Here is a 6649-nt window from a genome sequence, read left to right as displayed (position 1 = left end):
AGCCCAAATAGATAAAAGTTCTCACATGCCCATATGTTTGCCACACATTCCTGTTCAATCTGTGCATATCATTTTTCTTCTTCTGTAAGTGTAAAATGCAACTGTCTTCCACTCAGAACCATGAGGTTGCAACAATACACCACATAAGTAATAGCAGCTTGCACCTGCACTGACCATTGTGGCCTGTTCACATTACAGTACTTCAGAACTGGAGCTGTTGAGATCAATCCTTTTACCTTTTTGAAGGTAATTTCTTGATTTGGCCTCCATAACCAAGAGGTGTCGGCTTTAAGAGTTCATTCAGTGGTTTTGTCACTGTAGAAAGATCTTATAGATATCAGCCAAGGTAGTTTATCGTCGCAAGTATACCTCTCAATTCTGGTACATTAGCTGGTACAATCAATTCTCAAATTGCTTTAACTATCTCAGGGCTAAGATTGATTCCATTTTTGTTTATTATCTGTCCCAAAAACTCATTCAAGGTAGGCAAAAACCACATTTTTCTTTGTTTAGCTTTAGTTCAGACTGATTGATTAGACTTCGGACTTCTATGAGGGTTTTGTTATGTTCTTCCACTGAAGATCCGCATATTGGAATATGTTTCATGAAAACTACAGGTCCATTTGTGTTTGTTAAGGATTCTGCCATCTTTCTTTGGAAAATGGTGGGTGTACTAGTAATCCCAAATGATAATCTATGCAAACAAAATCTACCAGTTGGTAAATGATAAATGTAGTCAGTTTTACACTTTTTTTGCCTAAAGGAATTTGCCAGAATCAATTCAAGGCATCCAACTTAGAGAATACTGTAGCTCCTTTCACTCTGGGGAGGAAGTCATTCAGTGTTGGGAGGATATATTTTTCTCTCACAATTTCTTCATTAACTCTTTTAAGATCCACACAGATTTGTATTTTTCCATTTTTTTTATAACATTGGTGGATATGATGCTATTGGCTTACAGATTTTCTCAGTTATGTCAATCTGCTCCAGTCTCTTTAACTCCATTTCCACATTATGAAGCAACAGGAATCCTGTGAGATGTATGTACGTTGTATTGTTCAGCATTGTTTCTTAAGGTTATTTGTACTGGATCTTTTTTTTTAAAAGTCCGTCACCAATTATTGAGTTCTTCCAGCTTTCTCACTAGGTCTATTATGGCTGACACACTGCAGCTCAGAACGCTGAGAGTCTGTGGTCCTTGGATCATATATACTCTGAATGCATAGCTTTTGTCTCCGTAAGTTGTTTCTGGTGAACTGCCCCATGCAGTTCAGAATACCTCCGGGGCTAGTCAGAGCTGTGTCACGTGACTTCACCTCTGAGGGGGCATGAGGTGACTATAAGTCCTTTCTGAGATGACTGTGACATCAGCTCTTGGGTCAATTTTAAAGTCAATAGTCTTGCCATGAATATTCAGTTTCATTGTCCAGGCAGGCCCTATGTCATCACAACTGATAAATCCAAGAAACACTGGCTCCTGATTGACCATAGTATGAGTCAACTCCCTACTGCTTTGGTGCAGTAAACAGCAAAATGTCCATATTTCATGCATTTATTACATTGTAAGCCTCTGGCTGGACATGCATCATGTCTTGGGATCTGACTTTTTCCACACCTTGTGCCTGTTTACTAAAGCTTGGTCCCTCTTAGCCTGGGAGTTCTCATAGATTCATAGATTCATAGATATTTAGGCCAGAAGGGACCATTATGATCATCTAGTCTGACCTCCTGCACAATGCAGGCCACAGAATTTCACCCACCACTCCTAAAAAAGACCTCACATCTATATCTGTGCTATTGAAGTCCTCAAATTGTAGTTTGAAGACCTCAAGGAGCAGAGAATCCTCCAGCAAGTGACCCGTGCCCCATGCTACAGAGGAAGGCGAAAAACCTCCAGGGCCTTCCAATCTGCCCTGGAGGAAAATTCCTTCCCGACCCCAAATATGGCGATCAGCTAAACCCTGAGCATATGGGCAAGATTCATCAGCCAGATACTACAGAAAATTCTTTCCCGGGTAACTTGGATCTTACCCCATCTAAAAACGGAGTTCTCACTCCTTTGCCTCAGGGGTCTTATGGTAATGACTTTTAGCACTTATGCTGCACCTGTTTATAGCTTCTAAACTAGTGTCTTGTTTTTCAAGTTTGGCAACTTGCTTTCGGATTTTGCTGTCTCGCCAGGTCAGACTGCTTTGCTATTTGAATAGTTGTGGCTACAGTTAAACTTCTCTTCAAATGTAGCTCCTGTGAAAGGTTTTAGCTGTTAACCCAATAACCAGTCTCTGATATTTTCCTATTTTCAGTTCCTAAATCAGTTTTCAGCCAATGCATGCCAAGCTCTTATAAACATTCGACATTTTCCGCTGGTTCTTGAATTCTCTGATGAAAACATGCTCCTTCATAAACAACATTTCTCTGTGGTGTAAAGTATGCATCCAAAATAGCTAAAACCCTTTCATAGTCACATTTGTGATTGTTCTCAGTAAAGTCAAAGGGTTTAAATATATGCTCTGATTGCTTTCTCATAGCATAAATTAAAGCTGATACCTGTACATGTCTAGTTTCTTTGTGGAGTTTGCTGGCAATTCAAAACCTTGCAAAATACTGCTTCTAGTCAGTCCACGGTGAAGGTTTGTCAAGGGTAACGTTCTCTGAGCATTGAGGAGTGACAGGTTGATGAGATCCTGCAACCTTTGTTTCTTTGTGCCTTTTGTCTCTGTTCTTAGTTTACTCCTACCACCATGTTATGTCCCTATTCCAGATTTGGCCTGGCTACAGAATTTGCTTATACATACCAGATGTGTTCATCATAAGAGCCTTTAGTGCTCTGCCAGGTATGGCTGAGGTTCCTTTAAATCAGGTATTTTACACACAGCACAGCCTAGTGGCTGAACAGTAAGATACAATTTATCATCCCCTCACAGGTGGGAGGACATCACCACTCACTCTTGAAGTGCATCCCAACCTTATATATTCACATTCAGGTTGCTTTGAATTTCTTTTAAATAGTTCCCTAAAGCCATTTGACTAGCAACCGGAGGTAAGTGTGTGTGTGGTTGGGGGGGGAGGGTTGTGAGAGAGCGCATCTGATCTCTGAGTAGCAGTGGTGTTAGTCTGTATTCGCAAAAAGAAAAGGAGTACTTGTGGCACCTTAGAGACGAACAAATCTCTGTTATCTTCCGCTGTAATGGCATAATGTGAGCCAAGGGGAGCCCTGGTGCTAGGAAATGCCCTGCAAATGGCCTTCCCTGGAGGCTCCCTGTCCCACTTTGGGGGAGTCACACCAGGGAGGGGCGATATGTTGAAAGGAACGAAGACTGGGGCTGGGGCTGCCTGTGGATTTAGTGGTGGGATGCGCTGGGGAATGGCTGTCTCCCAAATCCTGGTCCCTACAGAAGCCAACGCGAGGTGGCGGTGAGGAAGAAGAAGGGACTTTGCCCGTCTGCCTCCCCTCCCCGTCAGGGGCTGCGGGCTCTGCTGCGGCGGGTCCCGCCGGGGGACCCAGGGCCGGGCCAAGCTGCTCTGAAGTAAAGACGAGAGCGTTACGGGCTGCCCCGCTGCCCTGGCTGGAGTCGGGGGCGCTGATCGTGTGAAATTTAACCTCTCCCGGGCCCCCCCAAGGGAGACGCTGGGCATTGACCCACCCCCCGCATCCGTCACAGCCGGGGGCGGCCCCGTCCCGCGGCTCCCGGGGCTGAGGAACGGCCCCAGAGTGACAGTCCGCCGCGGCCGGCGGCTTTGCAAAGGCACCGGTGAGGGTGAGAAGCCCCCCGGCCCGCACCCGCAGAGCCGCCCGGGGCGGGCCCGTTCTTCGCTCGGCTTGTTCAGTCAGTTCAGGCGGCGCAGCAGCCGCGAGGCCAACCCCAGCCGCAGCCGCAGCGCGAACGCGGAGCGACGCCCCTCCCCCCCCGGCCGGCCTGGTTCAGCTCCCTCAGGCTGCTGCTCTTTGCCTTTTTTTTTCCGGGCAGGGCCTATTTTTAGCTCCCTCTTGTTGGTAGCGTCCAGATTATCCCCCCCCCCCCCCCCAGGGTTCAATGGTACGGCCCGCCGAGGGGGGCCCCAGAACTGAGCATGTCCGGCCAGGCTCCGGCAGCTCCGCAGCCCGGCGCTGGCTGAGTTCAGCGAGCGCGCGCGCGCGCGCCCCACGCCGCGCGGGACCCGGCCAGCAGCCAGCGCAGCGCTCCCCGGCCGCCAAGTAAGTTTGGGTGGGTGCTCGGGAGCCTGCCCCCCCCGGGCCCCGGCAGCGGGAAGGCGCCGAGCTACGGGCAGGGCAGCCCGTGCCCGAGCCAACCTGGAGTGGGGCGCTCAGCGGCAGGTGCCCTTGGCATGCCGCTGAGCGGGTCTGTCTGCCCCGGGGGTGCCGGGCAGAGGCAAGGATGCCCGCGGGGAGTGAGTGCCGGAGGAGGGTGCCTGGCTCCAGGCAGGGCTGGGGGTGCTCCCCGCAGTTGGCCGGACTGGTGCTCGGAGCATTGCTCCCCTCTGCGCTTGGCAGCATTAATAAGCCTCTCTAAACCGCAGCGTTTTTTTTGGGGGGGGGCTGATTACTTCTCATTAGAGCTGACGGAGATTGACCGCAGCTTTCGAGACGCCGCAGTGCCGACACACACAGCCCAACCCAGCCCTCCGCGCATCCCGGTACAGTACTGCGGGGGGTAGGTGCAGCTCCGAGGGGTGGCTGGCTGCCTGTCTTCCTTGCGGGGCGGTGCGGTGCGAGTGAGTGAGTGCATCCAGCTGGAATGTCACCTTTTGTGAGCGTGTGGCTTGGAACTACAGTAGGTGTAACTTTAAAGTTGGGTGTTTGGTTGCTACATTTGCTCAGACTCTGAGAATAGGGAGTAGCATCTATTATGCTTAGGAAGCCCTGGGGAGGTGATATAGCAGAAGCTGCATGTGATTCTCTATCATCGTGTCACGGATTTCCTTCATCATGTCATGGATTTCCTTCTCTCTCCTCTTGGGAAATCCTTGGGATTGTTCTCTGTAGGAGAACAGGCAGTCTGTCTGTCCCCGCAGTTTCCACAACTTAATTTCCACCCGATGACTTCTTATAGATTAGCCCATTTCCCTTTGGAGGAAATTGGATTGCCCTAGCTGTCGGCAAGACTTTTGCATCTTCATTTGTTTGCTATCTTAAGAGGTCCCCTGGTCCTCTCATTACGAAATCTGAAAGGCTGCTGACTGATCTGATCAGAGACTCTGCATCTCTTTCTCTGCTGGCATGTTCCAGTGGAGATGCACTTTTGCACTGTACTCATTTATTCTCAGTAGAGCAGCCTCCTGAAATATGCATATCTGGTGAGATGATTACACCAGTGGTGCTATTGTTCTGTAGTCATCATTATTAAATGGGGAGTTTAACTATATTAATGCACAGAAGCTTCAACAGAAGTAAACTGCAACTAAAATAGTCAAAAAGTAAGACTGAGAAGCAAATGCAAAAACTAAGTTGCTTTTGTAATTAAAAATTCAAATTACGTTATAAAAATGTTATAATGCTGCAAAAGCCCAGTTATTAAGATTTTACAGGAGCTTCTGATAAAACAAAATTGCTACAAACAAAAACGGGAAATAAAATCTTATTGGATTAAAATTTGCTTTCTGCATGAAAACATTACATTAATTCTTCATTGTTTATTAATATGAAATAAATATAAAGTGTGTTCATATAGTTTAGTACTGATTAAGTACTTTATTCATTAAATGTCTGTCAGTGGGGAATATCTTGCTAAGTGCTAAACTAAAATACATGTTTATTTCAAAGAATAGATGATGATATTTAACCTAATAAGCATGATGAGGTCGATTTTAAAATATGAATATAAAATCATTTTAAGTGATGTTTGTTATTCATCTATATCAGAAAATTTTGGATGAAACTAACCTTATTAATCTATAAGGTAGTCAGTTTAGTTCATCTTTATATATAGGACTTACGTTTAATGACTAAAATGAGAAGGATTTCAGGACCTACTTCTCCTTTCATATGGGGAGGGGATTATTTGCAGATTGTAAATCAGATATCCATCTTACTGAAGTGATTTAATAATGGAAAAAAATAATACTTTGCGATACTTCTGTGGAATTGCAGGGAAATTGTTTTTGTTTATGCAAATATTTCCGTTACGCTCCTGACTTGTGAAGCCTTGTAATGCCAATTTATTTGTGGATAGTTTCTGGTATTTTTCCATTTGATAGCATGATGGGGACCTATCAATTGAATCGTTTGATTCTGGAAACACACGGATGACTGTGCACATTGCATGAATTGTAGTGGGACTCATGAAAATAGATGTGTGCACACGTTTAAATGTTTGCAAGTTAGGCCTAATTCATTTAACTAGAAGCCAGTAAAAGTTAAAGGCATTTTAAAGTTCTCCAGTCCCCAAATGTTGCTACCTTTGTGCTGTGTACTCTTGACTCCATTAATTAGTGGTGTTCTGGGTGTGGAGTGGGTTGCAGGTAGGAAATGAGGACTGTAGTGTGTTTATTCCTCCTTCACCCATCAAAAGGGGGGGTGAGACAAACGAATTCTAATCTGTGGCCTTCTGCAGACCAGTAAGAGTGTATGTGAATAAACTGCTGTTCCATGCTGCACTGGTATGCTCCTTTTTTTATGAGGATGTATTAATGTGAAAGTTGAATTCTTGCA

The 6649-nt window shown here is 46.0% G+C and overlaps 1 long non-coding RNA gene across 1 annotated transcript in view; it reads left to right on the top strand.

The window, feature by feature from the left end:
- The first annotated feature begins 3595 nt into the window (after positions 1–3595).
- The window catches only part of LOC142070956 (uncharacterized), a 28267-nt gene continuing 25213 nt past the window's right edge, over positions 3596–6649 (top strand). Inside the window, exon 1 of the long non-coding RNA XR_012666899.1 lies at positions 3596–4195. This is a non-coding gene — a long non-coding RNA (uncharacterized LOC142070956). The remainder of the gene's footprint in view (positions 4196–6649) is intronic.

This window comes from Caretta caretta, chromosome 2, assembly GCF_965140235.1.
Source record: "Caretta caretta isolate rCarCar2 chromosome 2, rCarCar1.hap1, whole genome shotgun sequence".
NCBI classification, from domain to species: domain Eukaryota; kingdom Metazoa; phylum Chordata; order Testudines; family Cheloniidae; genus Caretta; species Caretta caretta.
Note: the sequence above shows the minus strand (reverse complement) of the source record. Positions and strands in the feature narration are given on the sequence as shown.